We start from the raw sequence: 6,979 nt of genomic DNA, 5'->3' as shown, positions 1-6,979 counted from the left end.
CCCTGGCATTTCAGGCAACTAGTGGTCTCCTTGTTATTCGCCTCATCGTCAGTGCAGGGAATAGAACACAAGTGAAGAGAAGAGAAGGGTTGAGTTGGAAGGGACCTGCAGCGATCTTTCAGGACTCTCTAGCTGAGGTGGAGACGACTAGCAGGAGCAAGGCAAAGGCTGAGAGGGCTGCCGTCTCTTTCAGGAAAGGTATTGAGGGTGAAGGCCAAGGGAGGAGAAAAGCTCTGGAGTGCAAGGAAAAAGATGGTCAAGAAGAGAAAAGGATTTGGGACTTCTTTCCCAGAAGAAGACCTCAGCATAAGCAGGGGAGCAGCAAATGTCCCTTGGTGCATGGGTCAGGAACGGCGAGGCCATCCTGCACGTGCTCTCCATCTCTGCACAGTTCACGCAGAGGGAACCAAAAGCCTTGCTTTCACCTCTGGCATCCCCACAACCAAATGAATGTAGCTGGGACAAACAGCCTTCACGACGTCGTCTGAATGTCCAGATGTATTTAGCGGGACGCCCAGCAGCTGTGCCCAGGGCATGGCCAGCAAGGGCAGGGACAGCCCCCTGAGCCTCCTGGGCCCAGGGAGTGCCTCGGGGCCAGCAGCCCAAAGGCCTTCCTGGGAAGGATGCTGGGCAGAGGGCCGGCGGGCGGGGCCGCGCAGGGGGGGGGGGCCCGTCACCCCCGTGTCACAGTGCCAGCGCCCGGCAACGCAGCAGTCACCATGCCCCGGGGCAGCATAAAAGGGAGCACGCTCCCGCGTCGCGCTGCCATAGCTGGCCTGGGGGCAGCCCCAAGACGGGCGAGAGGAAGTCCTTGAGGAGGCGGTGGAATTACTTGGCGAGGGCTGAGGGAGGAAGGCCGGAGGAGGCTCGACGAGGCTGCTGGAGACGAGAAGAACCCCCAAGAGCTGGAGGTTGGTGAGGCTGGCTGGCCTTTTCAGCTGGCTAGCAGTGGCAAGAGCAAGGGAATGCCTTCTTGAGGAGCACTGCAGAGCTCGCCATCCTCATCCCCTGCGGAGCCAGGGTCAGCAGCCGTGAGGAATGGGATGCAGAGATGTTGGCGGGGGTGCCGGTGCTTTGGAGCAGCCACTGGTGCCTTGCCAGGCGCAGGAAGGATGGTTGTCCCCCAGATGGATCAGGCCGGGGGCGTTTTGCCCCTCTGGGAAGGCCCTGAGGTGGCAGCAGGTGGAGGGAGAATCGGGGTTGGGCATCTCCTGGGAGGCGTGAGCAGCCTGCGGGCCGAGGAGGCAGGTCTTGCTCACGTGCTCAGGGAATAGCCCATCGCCTGCGACGCTGGGGTCAGGACGGAATTTTCCCCCGGGGCAGATTGGCTCTGGTGCCCGGGGGTTTTTTGCCTTCCTCTGCAGCACTGAGCATGAGCACTTGTCAGGGCTCCTCGGGGCCATTTTGGCTGGGTTACTGCCTGCTGCTCATGCACCACGAAGGTGGCCTCTCGTGCCCTGCAGCTGCGGGGAGGAAGGCTTTTTTCCCCCCCACGGTGGGCTAGCAAGTGTCCCCGGGGGTTTTTTGCCTTCCTCTGCAGCATTGAGCACGGCCCCTTGCCAGGGCTCCTTTGGGCCGTTTTGGCTAGGTGCCTGCTGCTCCTGCTCCACCAAGGTGGCCCTCGTGCCCCGCAGGCGGGGGGAGGACGCTTTCTAGACTCCCAGGGCGGACGCCCAGGGTGGCCCCCGGGGGTTGCTTCTTCTCCTCCGCAGCATTGAGCGCAGCCCCTTGTCAGGGCTCCTCTGGGCCCTTTGGGCTCAGTTCTTGCCCGCTGCTCTTGCACCTCCGAGGCGCCACTCGTGCCCTGGCGCTCCCTGGCTCTTTTGCCCCTTGCAGGTTTGGAGCAGGAGCGAGCTCTGCTCTTCCCTTGGCTCCGTTCCCCGAGGTGTTCTTGCTTGTGCAAAACAGCCTGTGCTTGGAAGGGCTGCAGGCTTGCCGCACCATGCGGAGCTGCCGCTTTTCAGCTCTCCCTGCACGCGATCCAAGCGCAGGGCAGGCAGGAGAGCGCTTTTCAGGCCTCCCTGGCCAAGAAGCACAGCGGAGCAAGTTTGGGAAGGCAAAAGGGGTGCTTGTCATCGACACGTGTCCTACTTGTGAAAATAGCCCAGGGCACCACACCCCTCCTCTTCTTGTACTTTTCGGTGTGTGGTCGGTACCCATCCTCCTTCTTCAAGTTCTTCTGCACTGTTGAGAAACGAGGGACTGCTTGGCCTGTCTTCCTGCTGCTCCTTTCTGCGGCTTTCCTTTGCCAGACTGCAAGGGATGCTTTTTCAAACTAAACCGAAGAACACATCAGCCTGCTCCTGGCTGCACATGCGCATTGTGTTAATGCTTGTGAGCATCGGCTCTGAAAGAGATTCAGCAAAAGAGCCTAAAAGAGCCTAAACCAAAATAAGGTCAAATAAAATGATAAAATAATCAAATAACAAAACAAAATAAAAACGCATAAAGCAAGGTAAAATAAAAGAAGATAAACCAACATAAAATAAAATAATAAGAAATAACCCCAAAGAAAATGTAATAAAATCAAATACAATAACATCACATGAAAGAAACGAAACTAAACTAACATCAACCAACAGCACAAGACAGAAAATAAAAGAAAGTAAAATAAAGTAAAATCAAATGAAATCCAATCCTGTTTCTACTTGTATCCTTTTTGATTTGTGTCCTCGAAAGTGTTTCTGGAGCTGCAAACCCCCTGGCATTTCAGGCAACTAGTGGTCTCCTTGTTATTCGCCTCATCGTCAGTGCAGGGAATAGAACACAAGTGAAGAGAAGAGAAGGGTTGAGTTGGAAGGGACCTGCAGCGATCTTTCAGGACTCTCTAGCTGAGGTGAAGACGACTAGCAGGAGCAAGGCAAAGGCTGAGAGGGCTGCCGTCACTTTCAGGAAAGGTATTGAGGGTGAAGGCCAAGGGAGGAGAAAAGCTCTGGAGTGCAAGGAAAAAGATGGTCAAGAAGAGAAAAGGATTTGGGACTTCTTTCCCAGAAGAAGACCTCAGCATAAGCAGGGGAGCAGCAAATGTCCCTTGGTGCATGGGTCAGGAACGGCGAGGCCATCCTGCACGTGCTCTCCATCTCTGCACAGTTCACGCAGAGGGAACCAAAAGCCTTGCTTTCACCTCTGGCATCCCCACAACCAAATGAATGTAGCTGGGACAAACAGCCTTCACGACGTCGTCTGAATGTCCAGATGTATTTAGCGGGACGCCCAGCAGCTGTGCCCAGGGCATGGCCAGCAAGGGCAGGGACAGCCCCCTGAGCCTCCTGGGCCCAGGGACTGCCTCGGGGCCAGCAGCCCAGAGGCCTTCCTGGGAAGGATGCTGGGCAGAGGGCCGGTGGGCGGGGCTGCGCAGGGGGGGCCCCGTCCCCCCCGTGTCACAGTGCCAGCGCCCGGCAACGCAGCAGTCACCATGCCCCGGGGCAGCATAAAAGGGAGCACGCTCCCGCGTCGCGCTGCCATAGCTGGCCTGGGGGCAGCCCCAAGACGGGCGAGAGGAAGTCCTTGAGGAGGCGGTGGAATTACTTGGCGAGGGCTGAGGGAGGAAGGCCGGAGGAGGCTCGACGAGGCTGCTGGAGACGAGAAGAACCCCCAAGAGCTGGAGGTTGGTGAGGCTGGCTGGCCTTTTCAGCTGGCTAGCAGTGGCAAGAGCAAGGGAATGCCTTCTTGAGGAGCACTGCAGAGCTCGCCATCCTCATCCCCTGCGGAGCCAGTGGCAGCAGCCGTGAGGAATGGGATGCAGAGATGTTGGCGGGGGTGCCGGTGCTTTGGAGCAGCCACTGGTGCCTTGCCAGGCGCAGGAAGGATGGTTGTCCCGCAGATGGATCAGGCCGGGGGCGTTTTGCCCCTCTGGGAAGGCCCTGAGGTGGCAGCAGGTGGAGGGAGAATCGGGGTTGGGCATCTCCTGGGAGGCGTGAGCAGCCTGCGGGCCGAGGAGGCAGGTCTTGCTCACGTGCTCAGGGAATAGCCCATCGCCTGCGACGCTGGGGTCAGGACGGAATTTTCCCCCGGGGCAGATTGGCTCTGGTGCCCGGGGGTTTTTTGCCTTCCTCTGCAGCACTGAGCATGAGCACTTGTCAGGGCTCCTCGGGGCCATTTTGGCTGGGTTACTGCCTGCTGCTCATGCACCACGAAGGTGGCCTCTCGTGCCCTGCAGCTGCGGGGAGGAAGGCTTTTTTCCCCCCCACGGTGGGCTAGCAAGTGTCCCCGGGGGTTTTTTGCCTTCCTCTGCAGCATTGAGCACGGCCCCTTGCCAGGGCTCCTTTGGGCCGTTTTGGCTAGGTGCCTGCTGCTCCTGCTCCACCAAGGTGGCCCTCGTGCCCCGCAGGCGGGGGGAGGACGCTTTCTAGACTCCCAGGGCGGACGCCCAGGGTGGCCCCCGGGGGTTGCTTCTTCTCCTCCGCAGCATTGAGCGCAGCCCCTTGTCAGGGCTCCTCTGGGCCCTTTGGGCTCAGTTCTTGCCCGCTGCTCTTGCACCTCCGAGGCGCCACTCGTGCCCTGGCGCTCCCTGGCTCTTTTGCCCCTTGCAGGTTTGGAGCAGGAGCGAGCTCTGCTCTTCCCTTGGCTCCGTTCCCCGAGGTGTTCTTGCTTGTGCAAAACAGCCTGTGCTTGGAAGGGCTGCAGGCTTGCCGCACCATGCGGAGCTGCCGCTTTTCAGCTCTCCCTGCACGCGATCCAAGCGCAGGGCAGGCAGGAGAGCGCTTTTCAGGCCTCCCTGGCCAAGAAGCACAGCGGAGCAAGTTTGGGAAGGCAAAAGGGGTGCTTGTCATCGACACGTGTCCTACTTGTGAAAATAGCCCAGGGCACCACACCCCTCCTCTTCTTGTACTTTTCGGTGTGTGGTCGGTACCCATCCTCCTTCTTCAAGTTCTTCTGCACTGTTGAGAAACGAGGGACTGCTTGGCCTGTCTTCCTGCTGCTCCTTTCTGCGGCTTTCCTTTGCCAGACTGCAAGGGATGCTTTTTCAAACTAAACCGAAGAACACATCAGCCTGCTCCTGGCTGCACATGCGCATTGTGTTAATGCTTGTGAGCATCGGCTCTGAAAGAGATTCAGCAAAAGAGCCTAAAAGAGCCTAAACCAAAATAAGGTCAAATAAAATGATAAAATAATCAAATAACAAAACAAAATAAAAACGCATAAAGCAAGGTAAAATAAAAGAAGATAAACCAACATAAAATAAAATAATAAGAAATAACCCCAAAGAAAATGTAATAAAATCAAATACAATAACATCACATGAAAGAAACGAAACTAAACTAACATCAACCAACAGCACAAGACAGAAAATAAAAGAAAGTAAAATAAAGTAAAATCAAATGAAATCCAATCCTGTTTCTACTTGTATCCTTTTTGATTTGTGTCCTCGAAAGTGTTTCTGGAGCTGCAAACCCCCTGGCATTTCAGGCAACTAGTGGTCTCCTTGTTATTCGCCTCATCGTCAGTGCAGGGAATAGAACACAAGTGAAGAGAAGAGAAGGGTTGAGTTGGAAGGGACCTGCAGCGATCTTTCAGGACTCTCTAGCTGAGGTGGAGACGACTAGCAGGAGCAAGGCAAAGGCTGAGAGGGCTGCCGTCACTTTCAGGAAAGGTATTGAGGGTGAAGGCCAAGGGAGGAGAAAAGCTCTGGAGTGCAAGGAAAAAGATGGTCAAGAAGAGAAAAGGATTTGGGACTTCTTTCCCAGAAGAAGACCTCAGCATAAGCAGGGGAGCAGCAAATGTCCCTTGGTGCATGGGTCAGGAACGGCGAGGCCATCCTGCACGTGCTCTCCATCTCTGCACAGTTCACGCAGAGGGAACCAAAAGCCTTGCTTTCACCTCTGGCATCCCCACAACCAAATGAATGTAGCTGGGACAAACAGCCTTCACGACGTCGTCTGAATGTCCAGATGTATTTAGCGGGACGCCCAGCAGCTGTGCCCAGGGCATGGCCAGCAAGGGCAGGGACAGCCCCCTGAGCCTCCTGGGCCCAGGGACTGCCTCGGGGCCAGCAGCCCAGAGGCCTTCCTGGGAAGGATGCTGGGCGGAGGGCCGGCGGGCGGGGCCGCGCAGGGGGGGGGGGCCCGTCACCCCCGTGTCACAGTGCCAGCGCCCGGCAACGCAGCAGTCACCATGCCCCGGGGCAGCATAAAAGGGAGCACGCTCCCGCGTCGCGCTGCCATAGCTGGCCTGGGGGCAGCCCCAAGACGGGCGAGAGGAAGTCCTTGAGGAGGCGGTGGAATTACTTGGCGAGGGCTGAGGGAGGAAGGCCGGAGGAGGCTCGACGAGGCTGCTGGAGACGAGAAGAACCCCCAAGAGCTGGAGGTTGGTGAGGCTGGCTGGCCTTTTCAGCTGGCTAGCAGTGGCAAGAGCAAGGGAATGCCTTCTTGAGGAGCACTGCAGAGCTCGCCATCCTCATCCCCTGCGGAGCCAGTGGCAGCAGCCGTGAGGAATGGGATGCAGAGATGTTGGCGGGGGTGCCGGTGCTTTGGAGCAGCCACTGGTGCCTTGCCAGGCGCAGGAAGGATGGTTGTCCCCCAGATGGATCAGGCCGGGGGCGTTTTGCCCCTCTGGGAAGGCCCTGAGGTGGCAGCAGGTGGAGGGAGAATCGGGGTTGGGCATCTCCTGGGAGGCGTGAGCAGCCTGCGGGCCGAGGAGGCAGGTCTTGCTCACGTGCTCAGGGAATAGCCCATCGCCTGCGACGCTGGGGTCAGGACGGAATTTTCCCCCGGGGCAGATTGGCTCTGGTGCCCGGGGGTTTTTTGCCTTCCTCTGCAGCACTGAGCATGAGCACTTGTCAGGGCTCCTCGGGGCCATTTTGGCTGGGTTACTGCCTGCTGCTCATGCACCACGAAGGTGGCCTCTCGTGCCCTGCAGCTGCGGGGAGGAAGGCTTTTTTCCCCCCCACGGTGGGCTAGCAAGTGTCCCCGGGGGTTTTTTGCCTTCCTCTGCAGCATTGAGCACGGCCCCTTGCCAGGGCTCCTTTGGGCCGTTTTGG

This window comes from Platalea leucorodia (assembly GCF_965183815.1).
Source record: "Platalea leucorodia genome assembly, contig: HAP1_HAP1_SCAFFOLD_71, whole genome shotgun sequence".
Classification (NCBI taxonomy): domain Eukaryota; kingdom Metazoa; phylum Chordata; class Aves; order Pelecaniformes; family Threskiornithidae; genus Platalea; species Platalea leucorodia.
Note: the sequence above shows the minus strand (reverse complement) of the source record.